Genomic DNA, 27,475 nt, shown 5'->3' with positions numbered 1-27,475 from the left:
GGTTCAGGCACTATGCCTGTTCCATAGTAGATACCCATTAAGTAAAGTAAGTTTACTTAAGTAAACTTAAGTAAAATTTACTTAAGTAAACCATTTACTTAAGTAAATGATTAGCCCTCCTCATAATATCCCCCTCAGGTAAGGTGAGAAAGATAGCATTTATCCCTTTTTACAGGTAGGAAAACAAAGGGACAGTGCAATAGATGGAATGTTTGTGTTCCCACCATCCTAAAATTTAAAAGTTGAAGCCTAATCCCTAGTGTGATGATATTTGGATGTGAGGCCTTTGGGAGGTGATTAGATAATGATGGTGGAGCCCTCATGAATGGGATTAGTGCCCTTCCAAGAAATAACACAAAAAGAGAAGCTCTCTTTCTCTGCCAAGTGAGGACATAGCAAGAAATTGACCATTTGCAAACCAGAAAGAGGGCCCTCACCAGCCACAGACCATGCTGGCACCTTATCTCAGACTTCTCAGCCTCTAGAACTGAGAAATTTCTGTTATTTAAGCCATCAGCCTACTTTGTGAAAGTAGCCTAAACTAAGACAAATGGAGTGGATAAATGACCCGACCCCAAATTTAAATGAAGGTAGCGCGGGGCAAGAAGCCACATCTTCTGTTCTACCTACCAGACTAAGTAAATTTGCTATTAGAAAAAGATATACCTCTTCCCCCTGTATCACCTTAGGAGGAGTGTTTGGATGGGAGATACAAAGATAAGGGGATAGACATGGCAGGAGACCTATTAGCAAAATGGGGAAATGAGTGAAATACACCCATTTTCTGTGGTCCCGGGAGAAGACAGGTTGAGGATTAGTGCCGTTGCATGGATTCTATCCCTGGTCAATTCAAGAAAGGAAAAGAATGTGGGTCAAAGGAAACAGTAAAAAGCAGATCAGCAAGTGAGTACACCTTCTGGGCAAGAACACACACACACAAATATCCAGACAGAGGGCATCCAGGGAGGATCAGACTAAAGTTGGAATTAAATCAAGTTGCTTGGAGAATAAAGCTGCAACCCTGGAAAAATGGGAAACAACTCAACAGATTTATGAGTGAAGTTTTAATTGATGTGACTTTTAAATGTGTAGATACATCTTACTTTTATACAAGGGTGACCAACAGGCAGCACAAAGCAGTGGGAGGGAAGCCCTGGTGTTAGGTCTCTGTCTTACAATTTATAGGCTGTGTTACTTTGGGTAAGTTGCTTAGCTTCTCTGAACCTTAGTTTCCTCTTCAGATGATATAACGCTATATTTTTATAGGGTTGCTGTCAGAATTGACTCTCCTTTTCCTAAGAAGTTCAGATTTGTTTTTCAAATGATCACATTCAGAATTGTATTAGGTTTTCAGCCAGTTTCCCCAAAAGCTTGTAAGGCAGATATCCCTTCATGTCTGAAGAGTGAGGTTTCGGCAATATGGCTACCCTCTGCTGCAAGGGAGTCTGGAAAATGACTACCAGTTTGGCTTTGGTGGTTGTTTTATTTCTCCCCCTCTATAAAAAGAAAAATTTAAGGTAGAAGGGAGTTAGGAAAAGCCTTTGGAATAGTCAATTTGTGTCACAACACCCAATACCCAGTAGCAAGAGCACATGCATAAATGGGCAGAAGAAGGGGTCATGGGATTGACAAAGCTTGGGGTGAGGAATGTAATTCAATAGTAAATTAAGTGTAATAAAGACAGTGGCATGGAATAGCCCATTAAGAGAAACTGCTGAAGTAGTACCACCACTAGTTTCCAGGAATAACACCTAGGCATATTTCCAACAAAACTGAGTAGGAGATGGAGTTGCTTTTTTAAGGGTCTCCCTTTTTCATTATCTGATGTCACCATTTGCTTTCACTTTTCACTTTTTCTCCCCTTTGCCCCCAACCCTAATTATTTTTAATACCCCTAAATCAGCATTCTCTAATGCCATTTTAGGGTGACTCCATTTCCCAGGGTTTTCTATTTCTCTTGCTTTTCCCCAATATCAATTATCTTATGTTTAATTTTCTCAGATTCCAATGATTTATTATTGCCTCTGTAGTGAAAGAAAGAAAAAAAGAGAGAGAGGGAGGGAGCAAGGAAGGAAGGAAGACAGGAAGAAACAAATTCGACCTAAGACGTAGGTGGGTTAGCCCTCTCATGATATTTACATTTTAATAGCAGCCCTTAATGCCTAAATACAAAGTAGAGCAACAGGTAATATAGGTATGATTTGGGGCATTATAGGACAGGACCAGTGGAAGACAGATTTCTAGACTAGGGGATCTTGCTTTAAATTTGTGTGTTGTTACATCCCTACGTTGGCTAAGCTAAAGGCTAACTCTGCTGGCAAAATCCCGGAGTAGAGGTGTAGGAAGGGAATGCAAAAGGGATTTGCCTTTAATCAGTGCGTGGTGTGATGGGACAGGGTGGTGGTGTACCAGGATCAGGTGGGGAGGGACAGATCTGTCAAAACGAGAAGAAAAACTGATGTGCTAAGAAGAGATGACATTGGGTTTAAAATAAAGCTCCATAAAAAGCTACACAGTTAGGTAACACCCAACCAAAACAGTGCCACTAATGGACTAATTATTAGCACAGAGATATAACTGTGAATTACACACAGTTACTGAGGGGAATGGGGTGGGCATAGGGAGAATAGGATTGAGGGAGGGTATAGTGAAGGCAAATAAAAGTTAATCTTACATTGAAGCCTACACCAGGCACAATTAAGGAAAATGTCTCTGTATATTCTTCAGTAAAATGTCTCCTTTTTTGTTGTTGTTGTTCTATGTGTTTAGCTACAAGTGTGTGCTATCAGAAAGCCATCAGTAAAAAAAAATACAGATAGATAATTAGGGAACAATTACTCACAATATAAAATAATTAGACTTTATAAAAATAATTCTCCTTGAGCTTTTTTAAAGTGTCATTTAAAATACTATTCAAATTATCAAAGATCTTTTTTTTTAATGTACAGTACAAGCTATTAAGAATTCTATTTCATAAGGTAAGGCCAGCCCATGTAATAGAGAGATAAAGCTTTCAGTCAATTTAGTTCAGTGTAAAAAAAAACAAGAAACGTACACTGCTAATAGAAATGAGAAATAAATGAGATAGAAAAATGCACCCCACCTTCAGCTGTAATAAGGGGTCATTTTATATGCTGTCCCAGTAAGGTCCTGTTTCACCAGGAAGAATTTATTAAGTAGAGCGAAAGTCAATAAGAAATGAGTTTTATTAAAAAAAACTGATGTAATTAAAGGTATTGGTGAAAACTAGCCCAGTTATGAAGGGGAAATGACTCAGCAGCATGTCTAAGAAATGAAACAATATACCATAGAATTTTCTCCCAATTTAACTTATTTCAGAAAAAAAAAATGATACTCTCTGTAATTTGTAACAGCCAAGGTGAATACTAGCGTGATGGAGGAAGAAGTACTCAGATAAAACTGTCGTTTTTCAAATGACAGTGAATTACAGTATTGACAATGTTCACAGCCCAAGAAATCTGGTCGCGAGGAGTAAGCAAGCCCCCACAGGACTCAGACCAACGTGGCTTAAGGGTGGAGGCAATTTTCAGTAATACTGTTCTGTAAGCTAAAATCGAAATGAGAATATTTGCTCTCTGGAATATTTAAAGCTGCATACTAGGGAGAACAGATTTAAGACTCTCTCAGAATCCCGGATCAAATGATATTTCTGAGTGAAAAAAAAAGGAAGGGGAAGCTAGTCAAATGATAGAATGTCCACACATCAAAGGGCAGCAGAGTGGCTGTGCAATATGGTTTTTAAAAAGAATCATCTTATCCAAGTTTTTGTGGTCTTGGTCACATGGTTTGAATATGGAACAAAAATCCACATGCCTCAAGACCAAGTAATGTGCATGCTGGGCATTTTTGCAGACCTCAGATGTATGGATATGCATGGAAGCCAGAGGAACTGTGTGAGTAACTAGCACCTTCTCCCCTCATGGAGCCCCCAGCTTAGTGCTGTGATCTGAACACGGCCCTGGAAGACAGAGAAACAGTTGGAGGCCTGGATTTGCCAGTGATGCCATATGACAAGCCACTGCCTAGTCCAACACCTTCTACTATAACACCATCAAAAGGATTAAGTGCTTACTGGCTAAAAAATAAAATTAAAAGGGGGATCAGAAGATGCTCCAAGCAATGGAAAGCTTAGTGCAGCGTTCTCCTAGCTGCCTCACCCTCATGCCAAGGGGGAAAATAAAGAGCAGTATTGTGAGAAGAAGGGGATGGAAGAAGTTTGGAAATTTCCAGTTACAAAAATAATAAACAGCTCATAATAAGATCAGTTACAAATGGATGGCACTTTCCAAATTAAGCTAGAACATTTTCACACACAGCCTTTCTTGTCTACCCCCAGAGGGTTACTAAGACAATAGAATGAAATATTGCCTGAGAGGATGAATTGTGAACTACAAATCCTTTAATAATTTATTGTGGCATGGGGTCTAAGTGGTTAAAAAGAACAAAACAAAACACTTCAGGAAACTTGAAGAAGAAGATCTGAAATGGTTAGGCCTTTATCCCGTCCCTGGAGTCTGCAGGCATTTTCTTCTTGAAATGTCTGCCTACGCACATCAGAACTGCATAGTTGGGGGCATTAAAAGGGAGACTGTCTAATACAAGTATAAATAAAAGCTGGGTGACCAAGTTTGTGGGTGGTTTTGTGATCTAATTACTGTCAACTTTTCGTGATATGCAAGGAGAAAACATTAGAGAAGTTTTGGTGAATCTGAAACTTTAAGTTTACCTTATTTAAAGCTCTTTCTACCCACAAACTGCTGCTGTATTAATGAATGAAAGCAAAAGCGAAAAAACCACTGCTTCCTATCCCTGGGTGTTGCTTAGGATCAGTGTTTCCCAACTCTGTTCAACTTGTCCCTCTTCATGCAGAGGAGACATGTTCTGTTCATCTCCCATCTCAACGGGTATGTCTTGGGGAGAGAAGAGAAACAAGTAGGCTGGTTTGAACTAAAATTAATGATGCCTTTTGATACTTAGAAAGATAATTTCTACCCAATCTTCCAATAATGGGTAGTCTATATGCCAAAGTATCACAAAAGGCTACATTTAAAAATGGATCAGTCTCCTCTATAGAAATGGGTCCATGTGTTCACCAAAAGACATAAAATAAGGTATATAATGACAATATTCATAACAGGCCAAACTGGAAAGGATAAATTAGGGGGGTGGTCTAGTTATGGAGTATTTTACAGCAATGACAATTGCAACTACACTCAACACTATATATAAATATAAAATTGAGTGAAAGAAGTCACAAAAGAGTACTTAGAGTAATGTTTCATTTATGCAAGGTCCAAAACCAAGCACAATTAAATTATGTTGTTGGGAGCTAAGAGAGTGGTGACCTTTGGGGAACGAAGTGACTGAGAGGGAGCACAATGGGGGCTTCTGGGATGCTGGTGTGTTTCTTGATTGGGCTACTGGTTACATGGATGTGTTCAATTTTTGAAAAGACAGCAAATGTACACTTATGTACGTTTTTCTGTTGTAAATTTTCCTTCAGTAAGAAGTTTTTCTAAAAGTGGAGCAGCCTCTAAGTTGACAGGATCCAACTAGATTTGCTCTGATTGGTACTCACATCTCTTCTCAAACTTCCTAATTCCCACAGATCAGGAAGCAACTGATCAACAGAAATTTGACTGACTTCTGAGGCTTAAAGCTCAATCACAGAATATATAAATAAACATTTTTCCTCTTCCTGTAAATCATGGATTCAGTAAGTGGGTTTGTAAATTTGATGGATCATGCACTTATAGAAACATGGATACTCTGAAGTCAATGAATGGTAGTTCGGTTATTTGGATTTTGTTCCATTTTTGAAATGTTTTCCAAACCTTGGAGATTCTACATCCCCTATATGAAAGAAATCTAGAGAAATGAGACAAAACCATCTGTTAAATTTATTTAAATTGACAAAGGGTTTTCCCATTGATATATGATAAGGTCTCGTTTAATGCTAATTTAGAATCACAGAAAATCCTTTTGAAAATGGTCACGCTATGATTTTAACCTCCTCCTTTTTATAGATGAAGAGCCTGAGATGCAAACAGGTGAAATGATATGCCTATGGTCATACTGATATTCAAAAACAGAATATGGACTAGAATTAAGTTTTCCTGACTACTAAACCAATTCACTTTTGTTTGAGCTTTCTCACTTCCACTTTATTGTTGATTCACAGAATTGCAAATATCTAAAAAGAGATGATATGAAATGAACAGTTACAATGTGACATTAGAATTTTAATTTATTGTGATATGCACGCATTCTAAAGAACAGAGCCAAGAAATTATGTGTTCCTAAGTGGTTATTGACTTTTAGAAACTGGTTGATATCAGTTTACGAACTCATATGTTAACAGTGTCCTTTAAAAAAAGTACTAATAATCATTTTGGAAATTGTGTTTATTGTTACCAACGGGAGCTGTGTGGGCCATTTTATTTTCTTATTCAAGAACATATACGGTCAGAAGAGCACTAAATGTCCTCAGGTCAGCCAGAATAGAATTTATCAGACCCTTCTATGTCCATCTGAGATAGATTTGATATTGTTAGAAAACTTCTCAGCCTGAGAAAATGTGGGCTGTTTTTATCTTACAATGGTTTTTCGAGGACTATTAAAAAGGCTGTGAGTCATTACTATTTGTAAATAGTAATAATTACCTAAAGTTGAAACTATTTACCATGTTCATTCTGTTTCCCAGGCTATAAAGGGCTCAGACTCACTGACTGTAAAGCAAAGTAGAGTCATTATTTTTCAACCAATTTACCTTCTGGCTTTATATTATGGGTAATGTACTGTGACTTGGTATTGTGACCCTTATTCAGATTAAAATTGTAAGTTTCCTTGATCATGGCTGCATAACATTTATAGTCTGATTCAGTGTACTTCTAATAATAGGAATTGCTAGATTAAACTAGGCTTCAAAAGCAACCATCAAAGAAAATGAATTAACAACATAAAATATTGAGGCAGTTGTTAGCATCTTATGGCATTCTCCTCCTAAGACTCTCAGGTGACAGGAGGCAGACTACACTTTCCTCTCAAGCCTGAAGAAATCATTACATCTCTCATGGCACTTGTACCCACAGATGACCCACTGGCCATTAGTGCAGAAAACATATGGAGACAAATGCTCACAAGTAGATTCTAAGTACTGTAGAGATTCTAACATAGAGATAATATTAAATACATACCATTCCAGTCCCAAACAACAACTGCAGGGGCATGATGTGAAATCAATTCATCCAACAAATACTTAGTGAGCACCTATTCTCACAACTGGAGCTTAAAAAAATCCAGGTGAAGGGTTTAGCACAGTGACTGGTATATGATAAACACTTTATAAATACAATCAGGGTAACAACTCCTGAAGGAAGTGACATTGACGCTGACATGGGAAGGACTAGCAGAATTAACGAAGCAGGTGGGGGTGGAGAAGGGGAAGGGTAGTCAAAGGCAAAGGAGGGCAGCATCACTCTGGGACTATCTGGGTCCAGGAAAGCTGGGACATCAAATGACAGGGGCCAAGGGTTGGGGCTACAGAAATGAGCAGATGGCAGAATACAAAGAGCCCCGTCATTCTTGTTACAGAGGTCGGTTTTTATCCTTTGGATGATAAGAATCCAAAAAAACAGTGCTTTTCACACCATAGGAGCTCATCTATTAGTTAGCTCTGAAATCATTTTCATAGGTTTCAACCAGCTTTACTTGTTCAAAAAAAGAGATCAAAATAGGATAGAACAGAAAACACGAAATGTGAGTGAGTGTGTGTGTGTGTGTGTGTGTGTGTGTGTGTATTTGGTCATGACTTTGAATTTATTTCTCACTGTGAGCCATAGGCCAAAAGGTTTGAAGTCTACTTCTCTGAAGTGTTTTAAGTAGGGAGATGATACAACAGTCTTGCACTTCGGAAAATCAATTTGGCTGTGGTATAGAAAGGACTGGAGTACTGGAAGAATAGTTGCAGTAGTCAGGCTATAGATGACTGCGTTCAACTGAGGGCGAGGCTGGTATGGATGGACAGAAGTTCTGTGGATAGATACCAGGATACCGAGCAGGCCAGATTTAGGTGTGGAGGGGTCAGAAATGTAACCTGAGTTTTCGAAGGTTCTATCTTGGGCAACTGGTTGGGTTTTGTTGCAAGGAGCACCTGAGCAAATGTGGTTTTGGAAGCAGAAGAAAATGACTAGGTCAGGACATGTTGAGATACAAGGTTGAAAATATGGAGAATTAGATTAGCACAACTTGGGATAAACTTCTCTATAGAAAATTTTCATCTACAGCCAATCATTATCAAGTAACTATTGTCTGGTTCCAAAAAAGTAGCACTAAAATTTGATACTAATGTTAGAAATACACATACGGGCGCCTGGGTGGCTCAGTCGGTTGAGCGTCCGACTTCGGCTCAGGTCATGATCTAGCAGTTCGTGAGTTCAAGCCCCGTGTTGGGCTCTGTGCTGACAGCTCAGAGCCTGGGGCCTGCATCGGATTCTGGGTCTCCCTCTTTCTGCCCCTTCCACGCTCGTATTCCATCTCTCTGTGTCTCTCAAAGATGAATAAACATTAAAAAAAATAAAAAAAAACCTTATTGGTTGTGTGAATATGAATACTTGATATGAAAATGAAAATTGTAATACAGCAGAGAAACAGGCTAAACAAGCTCTTAAGAAAGGATCAAATTTGTAATTAATGACAGCTATCAAAACTTTGAGCAGATATATTTAAATACTACACACACACACATATCAATATATACATATGTGTATACATATATAGGCATGTGTGTGTAGGCCTAAAAAGTACGCTTCGTTGTGCATATTTGAAGTAAAATGTCACAATGTCATAAATGAAAAAAAATTAAAGTTTCCGAAAAATTTTACATCCACTACCTGTCTCTCAAAATGTCTTTAGGAATGTAGATGTATTACAGTAAGCGGCTTCAGGGGGAAAAAAAAAAAAGGAAGTACCCACACGTAGTCAGTGTGTCTTTCCTTCTACTGCTCTAGTCAGCCTCTTACTGGCTCCCCTGACCCACCCTCTTCTCCATTTCATCTAACACATGGATGCTGACAAGAGTCCATTTTCTAAAGCACAGCTCCAGCCTGTCATGGTTTACTTAAAAATCAGCAGTTGCTAACCAGTGTCGACAGAATCAAGTTCAGATTTCTCAAAGTGGCAGTCAAGGATCATTACAATCTACCCACAGCCCATCCTTCCAGCCTCGTGTCTCACCACTCTTTCCCACCGCAGGTCCCCCAGGGCTCTGGCTACATTGGAACAGTTCTACTCCCTGAGTATGTCTTCTTCATGCCTCTGCAGTTTGGTTCAGGTCGTTCCCTCTGCCCCAAATAAAATATTTCTTATTTGGCCATATGATAAATGTGATCTTGCAATAAAGAGATAAAGATAAGGAATAAGGCCTGATCTTTGCTCTCAAGGAGCTCACCACCTAATGGAAAACACAGATAAACAAATTTCCATAGAAGCATTAGGTACAGATATATTAACATGTACTGGATTTGGTGGTGACACAAAGGAGGGAACACTTAATTTTGTTATGGATATGAAACATTCAGAAATACGGCATGCACAAAACACATGGAGAAAGGAGGGTCTAATCTATGATTTAAGAACTCCCAAAATAAATATGTAGAATTAATATGTAGTTGTAGGATGTCTATATTTAAGAGCTCAATCTAAAAACATTCACAGTTTGGGGCACCTGGTGGCTCAGTGGGTTAAGCATCTGACTTTGGCTCAGGTCATGATATCACAGTTCATGCGTTCGAGCCCACATTGGGCTCTCTGCTGTCAGTGTGGAGGCTGCTTGGGATCCTCTGACTCCCTCTCTCTCTGCCCCTACCCCACTCATGCACATGCTCTCTCTCAAAAATAAACAAACATTGAAAAAAAATCATTCACAGTTTATTACAAGTAATGTTTATGATCAATTATAATCACAAACTCAAATATAACTGATTTACCTAAAGAAGTCTTTGGTACCAAATAAACACAAAATCCGTGGGAGCCAAAGTGGAAGTGTGGGATGGCAAAGAAAGGCCAAGCATTCTGATTTACATACCAAGAGACTGAAGCAATTACTTCCAACAAATTATGAAGCATACTAAAATACAAACTCATGAAAGGAAGAAGTTCAATGCAACACTGAAAAGTGGAGCTATTATGATATATTTAAGAGTTAGGGGGCGCCTGGGTGGTTCAGTCGGTTAAGCGTCTGACTTCGGCTCAGGTCATGATCTGGCGGTGTGTGAGTTCAAGCCCTGTGTCAGGCTCTGTGCTGACAGCTCAGAGCCTGGAGCCTGCCTCAGATTCTGTGTCTCCGCTTCTCTCTGCCCCCCCCCCCCCCATGCTCGTGCTCTGTCTCTGTTTCTTAATAATAAATAAACGTTAAAAAGAAATTAAAGAGCAGGACACACTTGGGGTACCTTGGTGGCTCAGTTAAGTGTCTGACTCTTGATCTTGGCTCAGGTCATGATCTCACAGTTCATGATTTCGAGCCCCATGTCCGTGCTGTCAGCGTGGAGCCTGCTTGAGATTCTCTCTCTCCCTCTCTCTCTCTTCCCCTCCCCCATTCACATGTGCATGCACACTCTCTCTCAAAATAAATAAATTTAAAAAAGAGTATGACATACTTGCTGCTACATTTATTCTGATGTCGATTACAAAATTAAAATATTTTAAAAATTCTTTTTATGAAAGTATAATATGAAGAGTGCATATATACAATTTTATTTGAAAAAGAACAAACACAACAAATGTCCATGCACCCACCTCCCAGGTTCAGAAACAGAACATGACTAGTATCTTGAAAGCCACAGAATCCTGCTTCCCAACTGTTTCTCACTCCTTTCCTATGAGTGGTGACCACTGCCTTGTTTTTGTGATAATCATTCCTTTGTTTTTCTTTATAGCTCTACCATCTACATTCTACCCTTGAGACAACACTTGGGTTTGGGTTGGGGAGACTACAGAGCAAGAAAAACCGGCCAATCTAAGGAAAGCTAGGGGAAGAAAGATGCCACAAGGGCCTAGTCTGGCTTCAGGTTCTTTGAGGATTTACAAGAGCCTCTACTGGGGAAGTCAGAGGGCAGCTGAGAGAATCCTGAGAAACAGAGGTCTTGCCGCCTCTGGGCTGTTGTCACAGCTGTAATGCCAACCAAGAACCAGACATCTGGCAGGACTGTGATCGGGTGTGGGTTACTCTCTATCTTCTGGTTTTTGTTTTTTATTGTGGCAAAATATACATAAAATTTGCCATGTACAGACAGCCCTGTGGCACTAAGTACATCGACACTGTTGTACAGCCATCATTACCATCCATCTCCAGAATTTTCATCTTCCCCAGTGAAACTCTGTATCCCCTGCCCCTGGTGGCTACCACATTGTTTTCTTTGTGAAGACAGGTACCTCAGATAAGTGGAATCATACAGTATTTGTCTATTTGTGACTGGTTTATTTCACTTAGCATAATGTCCTCAAGGCTTATCCATGTTGTGCGTGTCAGAATTTCCTTCCTTTTCAAGGCTGGATCAGGTCCCATCCTATGTATATACCACAGTGTGTTTATCCATTCATCTGTTGGTGTATACTTTGTGAATGATGCTACTATGAATACGAGTGTACAAATAACTCTTTGAGATACTGCTTTGAATTCTTTTGGGTATACACCTAGAAGTGTAATCATTGGATCGTATGGTAATTCTATGTTGGACTTTCTGAGGAACTGCTATACTGTTTTCAACAGCAGCCACACCATTTTATATTCCCACCAGCACTACATGGGGTTCTGATTTCTCCACAGCCTTGCCAACACGTACTATTTTCTGTGTTTTTGATAATAGCCCTCTTAATGAGTATGAAGTGGTATCTCATTATAGTTTTTATTTGCATTTCCCTAATGATTAGTGATGCTGAATATCTTTTTATGTACTTCCTGGCCACTGGTATACCTTCTCTGAAGAAATGTCTACTGAAGTCCTTGGCCCATTACTGAATTAGGCTGTTTGTTTTTGTCGTTGTTGTACCTTCTGTTTTTAAGCTCTCTGTGTCACACCTCCAGCTCACAGAAGAACATATTGGTGGAGGTGGAAATGAGCATCCTCAGATGACCAGACAGCAGGACATGGAGAGGATAGTAGGAACTTCATTTATACATGATCAAAGAAAAAAAAAATACAGAAAAGAATCTGGGCTAGGCTCACCTGCCATAACATCTTCAGGTTAAAAAGACAGTACACTCCCAGTACAGATCCTGGTGATCACAGCACTCAGTGTGTCTAGCCTTTGAATCAGGCTTCTCTGCTCCATGTTGTACACAATGGATCCTGGGCTCATCCTTCATCTTCCTCATGGAGGTTGCCTCTGCCCCATCTGTGCACCAGATCTCCTGTCTCCCATCTTGTTTTTCCTCTCATGTCGAGGGGGCATGTTTTCAAGTAGCTTTTTGACAGAGGGGGCATAGGAGGCAACATTTTGAAACTTTGTATGTCTGAAAATATTCTTATTTTATTCATTCATTGCTGATAGTTTGGGTTGGTATAGAATTCTAATTGGTGACTATTTTTCTTCAGAATTCTGAAGGCATTGTTCCACTACCATTCCCACATTGCTTTTGAGAAACCCAAAGCCATTATAGTTTCTGATCCTTTACATGTGATCTCTAGCTGTTTGTACTATGTTCTCTTTGTCCTCAATGTTGTCAACTTTCACAACATGCTTGGGGCAGTGGGGGGGTGGGGAGTTATTTTCATTCATTTCATGGCACCCTCTGGGTTTTTTCAATGTGAAAAATTAAGTCCTTTGTTCTCTGTACTCTGTTTCTGGGACTCACAATACTTGGATGTTGGACCTCTTTTTTGTTTTCCTATTTCTATTTTCCATTTCTTTGTCCTTTTGTTCTGCTTTTTTGGCAATGTTCCTCAACTTTATTTTCTAATCCTTTTCTTAGCAAATGAAAGCATATTTCTCGGAAATAGAATCATCATTTTTGTATGCTCCACTACAAAAAAAAAAAGGGCACACCTTCTGAGCAAAAGTTTCAGGTCAAGTATAAAGGGAAAATGGGGCCAAACGTTACAAAGAGCAGTGGTAGCTGTAAGACCAGGTGAAGTTATTATATGTGCAGTGTGTGGCAAGGGCTATTGTGTTCTTTTGGGTTTACTGAATAGCCAGCTTTACTCAGTTGTTTTCTGCTCAAGGGAGTTGTTATAAAATTTCTTCCCTGATGACCCTGTGTTCCAACTTCAGAAAAGAATTTCTCAGTAGTAGCATCTGGGAATGTCTTTGTCTCTCAAAGAATTTGTCCATTTCATATAAATTGTTGAATTTATTTGCATAAGCTGTTTAGAATATTCCCTTACTATCCTCTTAATGTTTATAGAATCTGCAGTGATGTTACCTCTCATCTCTGATACTGGAATTCTGCATTTTTTCTCTTTTCGTCTTGATCTCTAGTCTGGGTAGAGGCTTATTAATTTTATTAGTCTTTAAAAAATCAGGTTTTGGTTTTGCTGATTTTCTTTTTCTTTCTGTTCTTTCACTGATTTCTGCTTTGATCTTCATTATTTCCATTCTTGTACATACTCTGGGTTTATCTCCTCTTCTTAGTTTTTTTGAGGTGGAAGCTGACACCATCGATCTGAGACCTTTCTTCTTTTTCTAATATTGTCATTTATTTAGTGCTATAATTTGCCCTAATAATATTGCGGTAGCTATGCTTACAAAGTGTAACAAGTTGTAGTTTCATTTCCCAACTGAAAATATGATCTAATTTTCCTTGTGATCTCTTCTTTGACCCTTCCCTTATTTAGAATCTGTTTAGCTTCCAAGTATTGGAGATTTTCTGTACATCATTGTTACTGATTTTTAATATAATCCCATCGTGGTAGAGAACATAGTTTGTATGACTTAAATTCCTTTACATTTTTTAAAGCTTCTGTTTTGGCCCAGAATATGATCCACACAGGTGAATGTTCCATGTGTACTTGAGAAGGATATGTACAATGTTCCATGGAGTGTTCTATACATGTCAATTGGGTCAAGTTGGTTGACAGGGTTCAAGTTTTCTATATCCTTACTGATTTTCTCTCTACTTCTTCTGTCAAATATTGAGCAAGGGGTGTTGAAATATCTGACTATAATTGTAGATTTGTCTATTTCTCCTTGCAGTTCTATCAGGTTTTGCTTCATATATTTTGAAGCTTTGTTAACACATGCATCAACTTTTAGGATCGTGTCCTCTTGATGAATCAGTCTCTTTACTATTATGAAATGGTCTTTATCCTTGTCAATATTCTTTGATCTAGGATCTACTCTGTCTCATATTAATATAGCCACTTTGGCTTTTGATTTTCTTTGAGAATCTTTGAATGCAAGGAAGACACAGCCATGTATATAGAACAATCATCTCTATAAAATGTCTGACAAGAACTGTAACATTAATACACTAACAAGTTGTGAGTGGTTAAAGAGATGAGCCCTGGAGCAGGGCAGTGTAATTCATCAGACTGACAGCATTAGCATCAGTTGGGAACTTGAGAGAAATCCAAATTCTCAAGATCCATTCCAGACCCACTGAATCAGACTTTTGGGGATGGGTACCAGAAAGTCATTTTCTAACAACTACACCTGGGAATTTTGAGGCATATCAAAATTGAGAGCCACTTCTAGCTTCTGATTCTAGGAATAAGTATTTGGATGAAAATAAGCCAAAAAATACTTTTTTGGGAGGTGGACCAAATTAAAGCTTTCTCTAGCAAGAAGGGTATTTCTGCAGCTCTATATTTATATGATGTTGCCCCAACCAAAGGCCCATTTTTGTATAAGTTAGGTACACAATAATACTCCTGATTAAAGTGTAGTAGCAGATTAAGTATACAAAAAACTAAAATTCATTTTAAATATTTCAGGAATATGGGGAAGCATTCACTGCTTTGAATTTTTAGGTGTGATTTTGAAATGTAAGAAATACTGCTTGTGGAAAGATTATAATGAATTTTCACTGCATGTGACTACTGATGGGGATGAGTCAAAGTTGGGTAAATGCTCTCCTCTTAAAACAGCTTTTGTTTTCCTTTAAGTGTAGTACAATAGGTGGGCCATTTTCTCAGTGAAGTTCAGATAGTGTACATAATAATCTTTTGAATGCTATTCGACACTGGTAGATTCATCTTTTCCTTTTATTTAAACATACTTTTAGATGGTGCCTGGGTGGCTTGGTCAGTTGAGCGTCTGACTCTTGATTTTGGCTCAGGTCATGATCTCATGATTCATGGGATCAAGACCCATATCAGGCTCTGTGCTGACGGCATGCAGCCCTTTCTCCCTCTCTCTCAAAATAAATAAATAAACATTTAGAAATAAATACATACATACATAAATAAATTTTTATACCTGGAAAGACTTTATTTTGCTGTTGCTGTAGATAATCTGTGCCATTTTTTAATATTCTTTTAATGTTTATTCATTTTTGAGAGACAAAGAGAACACAGCATGAGCGGGGTAGGGGCAGAGAGAGAGGGAGACAGAATACGAAGCAGGCTCCAGGCTCTGAGCTGTCTGCATAGAGACCGACGCAGGTCTTGAACTCACTGACCACGAGATCATGACCTGAGCCCAAGTCGGAGGCCCAACTAACTGAGCCACCCAGGTGTCCCATAATCTGTACCATTTTAAAAGCTCCTCTCAGGTGTGGAGCCGCACTCAATTCTTCATACAAATTATCTCATCTGTTCCCCACTCTAGCCCTGCCATCAGGTATTACATTACTCATTACAGAGAAGTAGAGAAACTGGCCTGTGGTCAAACTGCTGGGGAGTCTGTGTGTGAACTCGCAGATTACTCCTGACTCCAAATCCTGGAGAATTCTCACTGGAGCCACCATAGCTACTAGTTATAACTACTTACGAAACATAAAGAATACAGAAAAGAAAAACATTCATGATCTAAAAAAAGCTCTTTCTTTTTAGTTCAAAACTTAACAGACATTTAAACAGTAAGCAAGTTGGTTTATTTCAGCTTACACGACATATTTCTTGGTGTGAAGGGAATCCAAAGGAAGGAAAAGTCCTTACCCTGGCACTTTGTAAATCGACTATATGCAAATACACACCCTCACACAAACACCCTCAGGCAAAAAAGCTCTTTTAGTTAAAGAGTAGCAGAAGTCATTTCAGGAGATTGCCTTTCATTTAATATGGACTGGACTGTATATTTGTATTAAATAAAACTTAAGTTTTATTTTTACTGTAAGTCTTTTATTTGAGCTACAAGCTACATATACTACTTAAAATTTTTTTCAGTCAGAAAGAACAAAAATCACTAATTGTCATATAGAAATTTTATCATACAGCAGTAATTGGGTAATATAATATTTTATGTATAGTTTGTTAATTAATTTGAACCACTCACTAAATAAAACTTAAGAACTTCGTTTTCAGGATCACAGGAAGAAATTAGGTTCAGATTAAAGTATAGATGCTATTTACCCAATTGGAATGGCTTAATTGGTGGTTTTCTCTACAAACAATGGTAAACAGAGCTCCCATACCTCCTTTAATTTCCTTGTATCAGAACCAAAAATAATATTTAATATTTGCTTTGTACCTTACACAAGAAGTTAAAACACACACACACACACACACACACACACACACACACACACAACCCATGCACAGAGTAGTCAGTGGTCAACAAAAGAAACTGAAAGCCTAAAACAAGAGACGCTTTGGAGAATAGAGTGGTTGGTCTTTCCTCTTTGGTCTCTATTTCTAATACCACAAAAATGGAGGTACAGAAAAAGTGTTTTCAACATGCTGATAAAAGAATCACTTGGCTTGAAGGAATTCTAACAACGTAACATTAAGGAGAGCAGAGGCTGTAAAATAAAACCTAAAAGCATGTCCACAAGAACTTGAGGAAATCAGGGAAAAAAAAAAATCCCAAAAAACCCCCCAGAAAAATGCTCACAAACTGTCTGAATAATCATGAACAATCATTGACTCTGTTTGTTATAATTCTGAATGAACTCCTCATTAAATATGTGATTTATATGTGACCATTTACACAGCTCTTATCTATGATTTCAAAGGTGATCAGTTCAAAGCTTAATGAATTTTCTTGATATTGAATTTTAAACCTTTGAAATCTTATATTTCAGTAATGTACTATTAACTTAACATTTAAGCAAAGCTGTATGATCTAGAGAAAATTCAATCTCTTCTGATGATTAAATTTCAGTAATTGAACATAAAAACATTTGGAACAAAAAGGGCTGTATAAATGAACTGTCAGCATATATTACAACATTACAATGTTGCTTAGGTAAGAGAATGCTCCTTGAAGAAGTTGGCACAATGATCAGCCAATTGGAAAAAACAGAGGAAGTAAGCTATCACTGAAATAGCGAGGAGGAATCCCATTAAGGCTCCAGGCCAGGTATGTGAAGGAGGTGTGATTGATATGCAGGACTTTGAGATTAACTGTGTGGGACATTCTGAGGCCATGCCTACATGCATCTAACATAATGCTATATTTGGTATCAGAGTCTGACTGAAGTGGTGTTTACAGAGTCATTTCTCTTGCTGGCTCTTTTCTTTTAAATGCTGAGGATTTTGTTTCAGCCATAGCGTCAGCAAGGGAGCATTTTCACGAGGAAAAGAAAAATACAGTCATGGCCAGAGTTAGTCTCATATTAAGATGTGATTAGTGCTCACTTTTAGTGTCAACAACAATTTAAAATGCTACATTTCATACAAACAGAGGGATAACAATGGCCATGAGCTCATCAAGTCCCTATGTTCCTATCAGTAGGTCCCTTTGGGTATTGCTAATAAATGGTAAGATTTTAGAAGCCAGCATAATGACATGATATAAAAACAATTTTAAAAATTTGATATTTATGAGCATGGGAATATGGAAGAAGTCATTGTTTTGAAGCTGCTTCTAGAATTGCTACAGAGCATTGGAATCTAGCTCAAGTTAGCAGAACATCCTTGAAATATTAAAAGACAAGGATTAGTTTTGAGTATGTATTTCTAGTGCAAGGGACTATATGATGGAATAGAGGTGAACTGGGTGGATTTGAACATTCTCAGTCTTTAAAACCTTCTTTCTGGAATAGAAGTAAAGTATTGGAAACCTAGCACAGTAGACCCTTGTTAATGGATGGCTTTTTATCACATAAATTCCGATAGAGTGAAGGTTAAGTGAAGCTTTACCTAACCCACCTAGTACTTGCCACAAAAGCGTGTGTAATATCTTAGTCTGTAAAGTGGATGAAACTCCTGTTTACCAACACCCAAGTAATAGAACATTAGCAGAAATGACCAACCTGTGATCCCTAGTTCTGTTACCTGCTCCCTGTGTGACCCTGGTAAGTGATTCAATTCTCTGGGGCAATTCAACATTCAGAAACTAGGCACGCTGGAGGTTAGTTTGAATTACTCGCAGTTTTCTCTAATAAAATAAGGATTGCCAATGGACCCTGACAAAGTAAAAGAAATAACCTAAAGATATTTATTTTTTCCATACCTTATTCATTATTTAGTAATTTTGCATCATAATTACACTTCATCCTTCTTCAAAGATCAAATTTAGGTAGACACGTTCTAATCTCATAGGCAAAAGGAAGGAAGATGTCCACCAGCACTGTCAGAACAGTCCCTGTTATCTGAATTCATGATCCCATCCTTCACGACAGCAACTGGGATTATAGACAATTTTTTAAATGTCATTTTGTTTTGCTTATCCTTGTAGAGAACTACATCCCTACACATTTAAAATAATAATTTGTTCTAAAGTTATCAATCAATTTAATGTGAAATATAGGCACTGACTATCCTACAGTCACAATTCCATGTACTTAAAAGACGATGTTCCACCCTCAAGGAGTTTATAAATCCAATTATATCCAGGGCTCCGGGAGAGAAGTGCAAAGTACATGGAGGTCCAGAGAAGGGAAAGATCTGAAAGAGCCTAGAGAATTAAAAAACATGTTTCTGGATAAAGGTGACCTTTGCAATGAGGTTCAAGAAACAATATAACCATGAACTCAGGCAACAACGGATGTTGGCGAGGATGTGGAGAAAGAGGATCTCTTTTGTATTGTTGGTGGCAATGCAAGCTGGTGCAGCCACTCTGGAAAACAGTATGGAGGTTCCTCAAAAAACTAAAAATAGAACTACCCTACGGCCCAGCAATTGCACTACTAGGCATTTATCCAAGGAACACAGGGGTGCTGTTTTGAAGGGACACATGCACCCCCAGGTTTATAGCAGCACTATCAACAATAGCCAAAGTATGGAAAGAGCCCAAATGTCCATCGATGGATGAGTGGATAAAGAAGATGTGGTTTGGGGCGCCTGGGTGGCGCAGTCGGTTAAGCGTCCGACTTCAACCAGGTCACGATCTCGCGGTCCGTGAGTTCGAGACCCGCGTCGGGCTCTGGGCTGATGGCTCAGAGCCTGGAGCCTGTTTCCGATTCTGTGTCTCCTTCTCTCTCTGCCCCTCCCCCGTTCATGCTCTGTCTCTCTCTGTCCCAAAAATAAATAAACGTTGAAAAAAAAATTAAAAAAAAAAAAGAAGATGTGGTATATATATACAATGGAGTATTACTCGGCAATCAAAAAGAATGAAATCTTGCCATATGCAACAATGTGGATGGAACTGGAGGGTATTACGCTAAGTGAAATGAGTCAGTCAGAGAAAGACAAAAATCATATGACTTCACTCATATGAGGACTTAAGAGACAAAACAGATGAACATAAGGGAAGGGCAACAAAAATAATATAAAAACAGGGAGGGGGACAAAACAGAAGAGACTCATAAATATGGAGAACAAAGTGAGGGTTACTGGAGGGGTTGTGGGGGGGGGATGGGCTACATGGGTAAGGGGCATTAAAGAATCTACTCCTGAAATCATTGTTGCACTATACGCTAATTTGGATGTAAATTTTAAGAAATAAAAAATAAAATTTAAAAATTAAAAAAAAAAATTACTAAAAAAAAAAAGAAGCAATACAACCATGAAAGAAAAAGATAGGGAGAAGGCTGTCCAAAATTAAGAAAAGGCAAGAACAAAATTAAAAAGTCAGGAAAGCCCATGGAAAATTAGGTGTCTTGCCCAAAGCCAAAGCTGTGTGTGGGACGGTGGAAAACGAGGCTGACAAGGAGATTAGAGAATACCATTTAGGATCTTGGATGCTTAAGAAGGCCATGCAGAGGGAAAAAATGGAGGCCAGGCCTCTTTCTACAGACAACTAACCTGAAACTGTCAATTAAGTATAGGACACATTGTCTTATTAGTTGTGGGAACTGTGAGCGTAGGAATCACGAGTTCTGCCTTCTGAATCTCCAGGGCCTGTCATTTTTAAACGCCCAAATTCTTATTCAATATGTAAGTAAATGAACCAATAACCAAAATGATTAATTAAAGGTACATGTGAAAAACTTAATTTTACTATTGGTATATCTTTTCACACTAGTAAGTTCCTATGTGGTTTATTTCAAATGAATGAACACTTGAATAATTCAAGGGTGTTTTCTTTTCTCCACATGAATTCCTTTCTGGGTTGTTCAGAAGATCATATGAATAGAGAAATATTAACAAATATTACATGCAATGAGTTGATATCACAAACTTGTACTACAGACTGGTTTTGTATGTTATCAACTAGATCTTTGTATGAAAAGCAAAACAGTTCTGTTGTCGTTTGACAAAATGACATGCAATAATAGAAAATCCTTTTCCTCTCAGGTTTTCCTTAAAAAATATCTATTCTTCATATCTGCTTTTAAAAGGGTTGTTTTACATTAGAAATGCAACAAAATCTCTTACAATGGTCACAGAAAACCATGTCTAATGTTCCAGAATCTTCCCTTTTCATTGGCCATTGAACTCTTGGAATTGGTGGGGGTGATACATGCAATAAACTCTTTCACACCTACCTATGGGGTTATTCAAGAAAGGAAGTATTTCAGTGAAGCCATGGTTGAAGAACACTCTTGTTCACCAGGCTGTCAAGGCTATCTGTGGGTCAGTCAGGGGAATGATGCAAAGAACTTCCTTTGGAAAAGAATCGCCAGAAATTACTTCTGGGAAGGAGCTTGGGACTCAGTGCCTTGTATTAACTCTGGTGAGTGGTAGGGGTGGAGAGGTTGGTAAATGTGTCTTGACATATGGAAGAGAGGAAATCTGGTGTTTCCTCCCCAAACTGAAAATCTCTAATCATCACTGGAATTTAATTAAAAGGTGAAGAGATGGTTTGTGAATTTTCTGTAATGTTAGAGGAAACTTCCAAACACAGCAGTGGTTATAGATGAAGAATTTCCCTTTCTCCCCTTTCACATAAACACACAGAAGTACCCTTCTATTTGATAAAGAAGGTGATAGGAGATATTCTGATTTGTTTGTTTAGTTAGTGTCCAACTCTTGCCTTATCCTGCTATATACTCTGCAACTCGAAAAAGAACACTTTTCCTGCAAACTGCCCACATAGGGCATGTTGGCACATCTTGAGAGCTTTAAATATATCTGTACAAGGCAGTATTGTGGCAGTATTATCAATGTTGAATGGTGGTTTAAATAATCCCAGATCAAATTAACTTGATTCAGATCCACAGTTGATACTGGAAAAGAAGATCAAAATGTGGGATCCAAGAAAGGAGAGGATGAACTTCATTTAAAAACAAGAACATAAATTTTCATTAGGTACAACCTATATATAGCATAAAAATTAGTTTGTGTTTTATAATGAATCATAACCTACATTAACTGACTGTGATGAAATATTTGGGAGAATCAGTGATTCTAAAATATAAATTTTCTTACCTAATTTGTTTCCTTAAAAAGTCAGTTTATTACAAACAAAAAACATTTTGAATGGTTCAAATATTCAATCCAGGCAAAACAGCTTCAGTTTTGTGGCATACAGTTTGTACTCAGCAAATGTTAGGAAATATTTGTGTGAATGAATGAAAATTTTACAATAATTACTTTTGCCCCTCGAAAACGCAACAGGGTAACATAAGTGTACTCTTCCATAGAGGATAAACTTTTAAATTACTTTTATTTGTGAATATGATTTCAAATTCCAAATAAAATGATGGAAATAAAATCAGGAAACTATGTATGTATACTTTGGAATGTATATATTTTAATATATATTGTATTTTTATAGTGCTTTTGATATCATCGGTCATAAATATTTAAAGGTGAAAAATGTTCACATTTCCTATTTAGAAGACCAAATTTACCAGGAAATAGCTTTTAGTTGCAAAGAACACAGCATCTGTGTCTCTGCTAGTCCAAGGAAATAAAGCTAAATAAAGGAAATAAAGCTGCAGTAAACTGCTCCAAAGCAAAGGTAAAATGACTGCCATAACTTTAAAAATCACCTTGAGGTTAAATTGGGAAGAAATATGAGGAAGAGGGCAATTAAAGATTAGTCTTTAAATTTGGGGGTCTCCTCAATGACAATGAAAGTTTCAGTTATTTCAACTGTTTTTCGCTATTTCATTTACAAGTTGCTTTTAACAGTATTTCATCCCTCACCAGAGGAAATAAGGAATGCTCTTTTAAAAAAAGCTATACCAGGCCATCGAAATCTTTGCTAAGAAAAATAAACTAATCAAGATTGATTGCCTCGGTTTCTCAGAAGTTCACCAATTCCAAACGTTCACATAAGTTTCCAAAGGGAAGAAAACAATAAAGCTTCTCTGTAATAAACTGCTTAATAACCTGTTTAGGGGGCACTGGAGCTAATAATAGTCATATTTTATAAAATGCATTTAACTATAATTAAAAGAAGTATGCACCTATTTTCTTTTCCTGAAAAGCTAAGCTTCTATTCTCCAGTACTGAGAAGTATGGGTCAATTTTGTCTACCAATTCTTAAGGGATTTTCTAGAATATTTTTCAAGAAAAGGTTGAATGTGATCTGGCAATACTTTGGCAGAGGGGATTGTTTTTGTTTTTGTTTCAGATGTTGTATTTTTAAAAACCTAACAGCGGTGTAACTACTAAATATGTCTCCAAAGCAAATGCAAAGGAGACTTCCTTTACATTTAAGCATACTGGCAAGTTATTTCTTTTTCAAGAGGTCTTTAATATTAGTTAATGGTAGAGCCAGTGACAATGATAAAAAATATTAATCACATTACTGAAAAAAGATTGGTTATTTCCCTTTGTTTTTAATTTCTCTTCCTGCTTCTTTTAAAGTCCACCAAAAAGACACAGTTTGCTATAAATGTTGCAGAAATGGGATAGATAAATAGTTGAGTATGACCAAAGCAGGCCTTAATCTAATGTACTGCTGTCTGTCAACTAATCTCTCCTGGTTTAACAATCTGAGTTTAACTACTTCATGATGAATGAAGGGTGCAAATGACCTGAGTGTTTCAGCCCATAAAATAGGCTTAGGGAAATAAAAGTTGCAAATTTGATCGCCAGCCTTAGATTGGCCATCACTGGCAAAACAGCGAGGGCTTTAAGAGAGACTAAGAGTTTTAAAGGAATTGTCTAAGTGTAATATTAGGTAATGAAATGCCAATAATTTACATTTAAAGTACCATTTACTCCTAAGGCAGCCTACCATATGAAAGATTTGCTGTTACATAACTGAAATTCGGCTAGAATTCAATTCTAGCTTTGAATTGAAAGGTGGCAAGCTAATTGTCTGAGGACCCACTGAGGCTAAGAGTTTTATAGACTCAGTTTTACAGAAAGTTTCTTGGGAGCATTAACATGTAGCACCATTAAGCAAAAAATACTCAGTTCTTAACAGCAGTAGGTCTATTGTTCAAGAAGAAATACATTTCATGAGATTCATTATGGGAGGAGGGGGCTCCATTTTGCTATTCTGCATATAAAATCTTCTCAAAAAGACATCTGCAGTTTAAAAAAATTCCACCTACTTTTACTACTACAACCTTTGTTAATTTTCTACAGTTCTCTGCTCTGACTTAAAAGTCATTTCCTTAAGAAAACAGATGACAGACAAGTTGAGTGACTGATTATATTGTGCCATCACTTTGTTTTTCTCAGAGGCCTCAGTTTAAGAGGATGGATGTTAGTGTAAATGACAGAGAGGGGAGCTTCGCATAAGATTTCACTTCTGTTCAAAGACAAGCTAATGTAACCTCACTGCGGTGCAATCAACTTGACAAATGGACACCGTGCAACCCTCTGCCTCCCACTGAAACCCGAGAGGCTGATTTACACAATATTCTCCCTGTAGACGGAAAAGACTTCATGCTGCTAGGCTGTATAATGGGTTGATCTGATAATTTTTTGCATGTAATGAAATTTGATAATATGGAGGTGAAATGCATTTCAAAGAATGAAGCAAGTTAATGAACTTATAAAACTACACTCAAGTCTTTTAAAACCTGAACAGAAAAAGGGACTCAGCTCAAACTATGTTGAGAAAACATAACAGTTCTCATGCTTAACTCTGCAATCAGTTAAAGATCTAGGACTTTTACTTCCAATGAATAAAAGATCCTAGCTCTAAGGAGTACTGACCTATTTAAACAATTCAATATAATCTGTAGACTTTGGTGTGCTTTATCTTTACCATCAGATTTTGCCAGCCTCAGGTCTCTATCTCAAGATTTTTACATTACTTTATCCTGTTGAATGATTTCCCTGGAAGCTTAATATTTTTCCTTTTAAAGTGGGAAATATCTTAAAGAATTTATAAATACTGTCATGGAAAATTGACAAATGTGGAGATTTAAACATGTCTTAAACTGGCTATGGACACAAAAATTACAAAAATCACGGCTTCATAAGGAATATAAACTTCTGCTTTAAAGTCATAGTATGAATGATTATTCAAAGTATAAATGTTTAGATAAATTATTTAAAAAATAAATACATGGTATAGTCTATTTTGCAGGCAAGGCTGATTTTTAAGTCCTCCGTAGCAAAGCTGTCTATTGGTATTAAATGCTTGCAAATAAATACCATGAATGTAAACTGCAATCAGAAGCAGTTTTAACACATGTAAATGTTGAATGAGGTAGAATTTTAGTCTCATGTTTATTTTGCTGTTGTCACAAATAAAAAAAGCACTTATGAAAACATTTCATGCTGAAGTGAATGGATTTCAACAGCTGCTGATTTGGTGACATGGAGAACCCCAGTGGAGACATCCTGCTGAATTAACGTTTTGGAAATGTTAAAAAGAAACTTCAAACAGACCTGGTTTAGCAGGCGGTCAAAGATTGTGCTCAGTGGGGATCATGTGAAGGCTAGCGGAGCAGTCACTCAGCCATGAATCAGGCTTGTCAATAGTTGCCTATTTTCTCAACAGGTGACTCAGAAAAGGCACACAGTCTGTTTCCCCTAACATTTCTGTGTGTACTCGCACGGAAAAAAATCATCCTAGACTTCTCCTCTGGCATTGTATGGGAGGCACAGCACACTCGGGTGGGGAAATTGTGGTTGAAGGGGTTTAAATATATTTTTTGGAAGTTATACTTTCCTTCTTTTCTAACTAATAAAAACTGAGCTAAGCTGTATTTAAAATCTACTGATTTTCAAGCACATTTTTATCCTAAGTTAGAAATCTGGAACAGATGCAATCAAAGAATTATAGAACAGGAAGAAATTTTGGAGATACCCCAAATCAAACTCTCATTTCACAGTTGAGGAAACGGAGGCCTACAAAGATCTAGTAGAGATGCAAGTAATTTGCCAAAGATCATATATGTATTGATTAATGTGTTAGGACAAGAACGTCCATCTTCTGACTCCCCAGTTTAATATGCATTACACTTGTCTGTAAGAAATAAATCAGAATTAGGCTTCATTTAGCAATGTAAAAGTACTAAAGGAAAGAAACCATGAAACCGGGCCAGATCGCATGGTTCAGTGTTTTTCTGATTTGGCATGTTTTAATTTTTTTTCTTTAAACTTGCCACGGAGAGAGTTAACGGAAAATTCCTTCCCCACATCACCAGGAAGTGGGGGTGGAGCAGGGGGTGAAAAGAGGTCCAGTACCAAGCTTTGTTTTCAACTCTCAACATGTAAGAGTTTACTACAAATATAGAGGACAAAAATAATACAGCATTTCATTGTTACTGATTCAGATTGGCATTGTAAACTGTGCAATACAAGCTACTATTATGTCAGAAAATTACCAGGTATCCATTAAATGAGCCCAGACTACTTTCTATTGTTCAAGGATTTTTTAGTTGTTTTTGAGAGCCTAAGTACAGAGTTCAGTGAGAGTTCTCAGAGGTGACTCCACAATCATAGCCGATCTCATTAGCTTAGTCAACCTCACCTACTGTTCCCTTCAACACACAGTCATTACCAGCCAATGCGAAAATGGAATCTGAGGCTTAGTAAATCACCTCATATTGGCAAGTTGTTTCCCAGAAAACTACCCTGTTGAAAATACATTCTACATAATCCAGAGAAAAAATGGTAAGAAACTTAAGTAAATGCCAATCCCATAAAATACACACACAACCATCTACAACACAAAACTCTTAGTGCCCAAGCTCACTACTTCCTGTTATTGAAATTTACCTTTTAGAAGTTTAACTCCTCATATGGTAAGAGAAAATAGGTACGTTAATGCAAAGGCTGACGGGAGTGCAAAAACCAGACTGGGTTTTTACATCAAAATGAAAAATGCCTTCAGCCTTTGACCCAGAATTCCCACATATAGAAATTAACCCCCAAGAGATAATTCAATAAGTAAAGAAAGATATGTGTGCAAGGATTTTCATGGCAGTATTTTTTATGGTAGTACAAAGTTGGAAATTAAATTTAATTAAACATGAATTAAGTTTGCAAGAAAATAAAGCTATGTGTGTATACACACACACACACATACACACACACACACTGGCATACAAGCAGCTGTTAAAAATGGTCATTACTTAATATAAAGCTACAGTAATATTAGCATGAGGATTGACAAATAGATTAACAGAACAGAATAGAGAGCTGAGAAATAGACCCACACTTATTTGGTCATTTGATTTTCGACAAAACACAAAAATCATCTAATTGTGTTAGGAGTCCTAACTGAACGCCATGTGTGAAAATGAACTAAACACCACAACTCCTTGTTCTCACCACACACAAAAAATTAACTTTAGGTCTATCTTAAACCTAAATATAAAAGCTAAAACTACAAAATTTTTTGATGAAAACAAAGGAGAATATCTTCACAAGTTGGGAATAGGCAAAGGTTTCTTTTTTTTTTTAATTTTTAAAAAATGTTTACTCATTTTTGAGAGATGGAGCATGAGTGGGGGAGAGGCAAAGAGAGAGGGAGACACAGAATCTGAAGCAGGCTCCAGGCTCCAAGATGTCAGCACAGAGACTGATGTGGGACTCGAACTCACAAACTTTGAGATCATGACCCTAGCCGAAGTTGGGCACCCAGCCGACTGAGCCACCCCGGCACCCCA

At 37.6% G+C, this 27,475-nt stretch overlaps 1 protein-coding gene across 14 annotated transcripts in view; it reads right to left on the bottom strand.

Moving 5' to 3' along the window:
- STAU2 (staufen double-stranded RNA binding protein 2) overlaps window positions 1-27,475 on the bottom strand; it is a 312,929-nt gene that overhangs the window by 45,336 nt on the left and 240,118 nt on the right. The window lies entirely within an intron of this gene.

Source organism: Puma concolor, chromosome F2 (assembly GCF_028749965.1).
Source record: "Puma concolor isolate L17-30 chromosome F2, mPumCon1.1.hap2, whole genome shotgun sequence".
Classification (NCBI taxonomy): Eukaryota; Metazoa; Chordata; class Mammalia; order Carnivora; family Felidae; genus Puma; species Puma concolor.
This window is presented reverse-complemented; position numbering and strand designations above follow the sequence as displayed.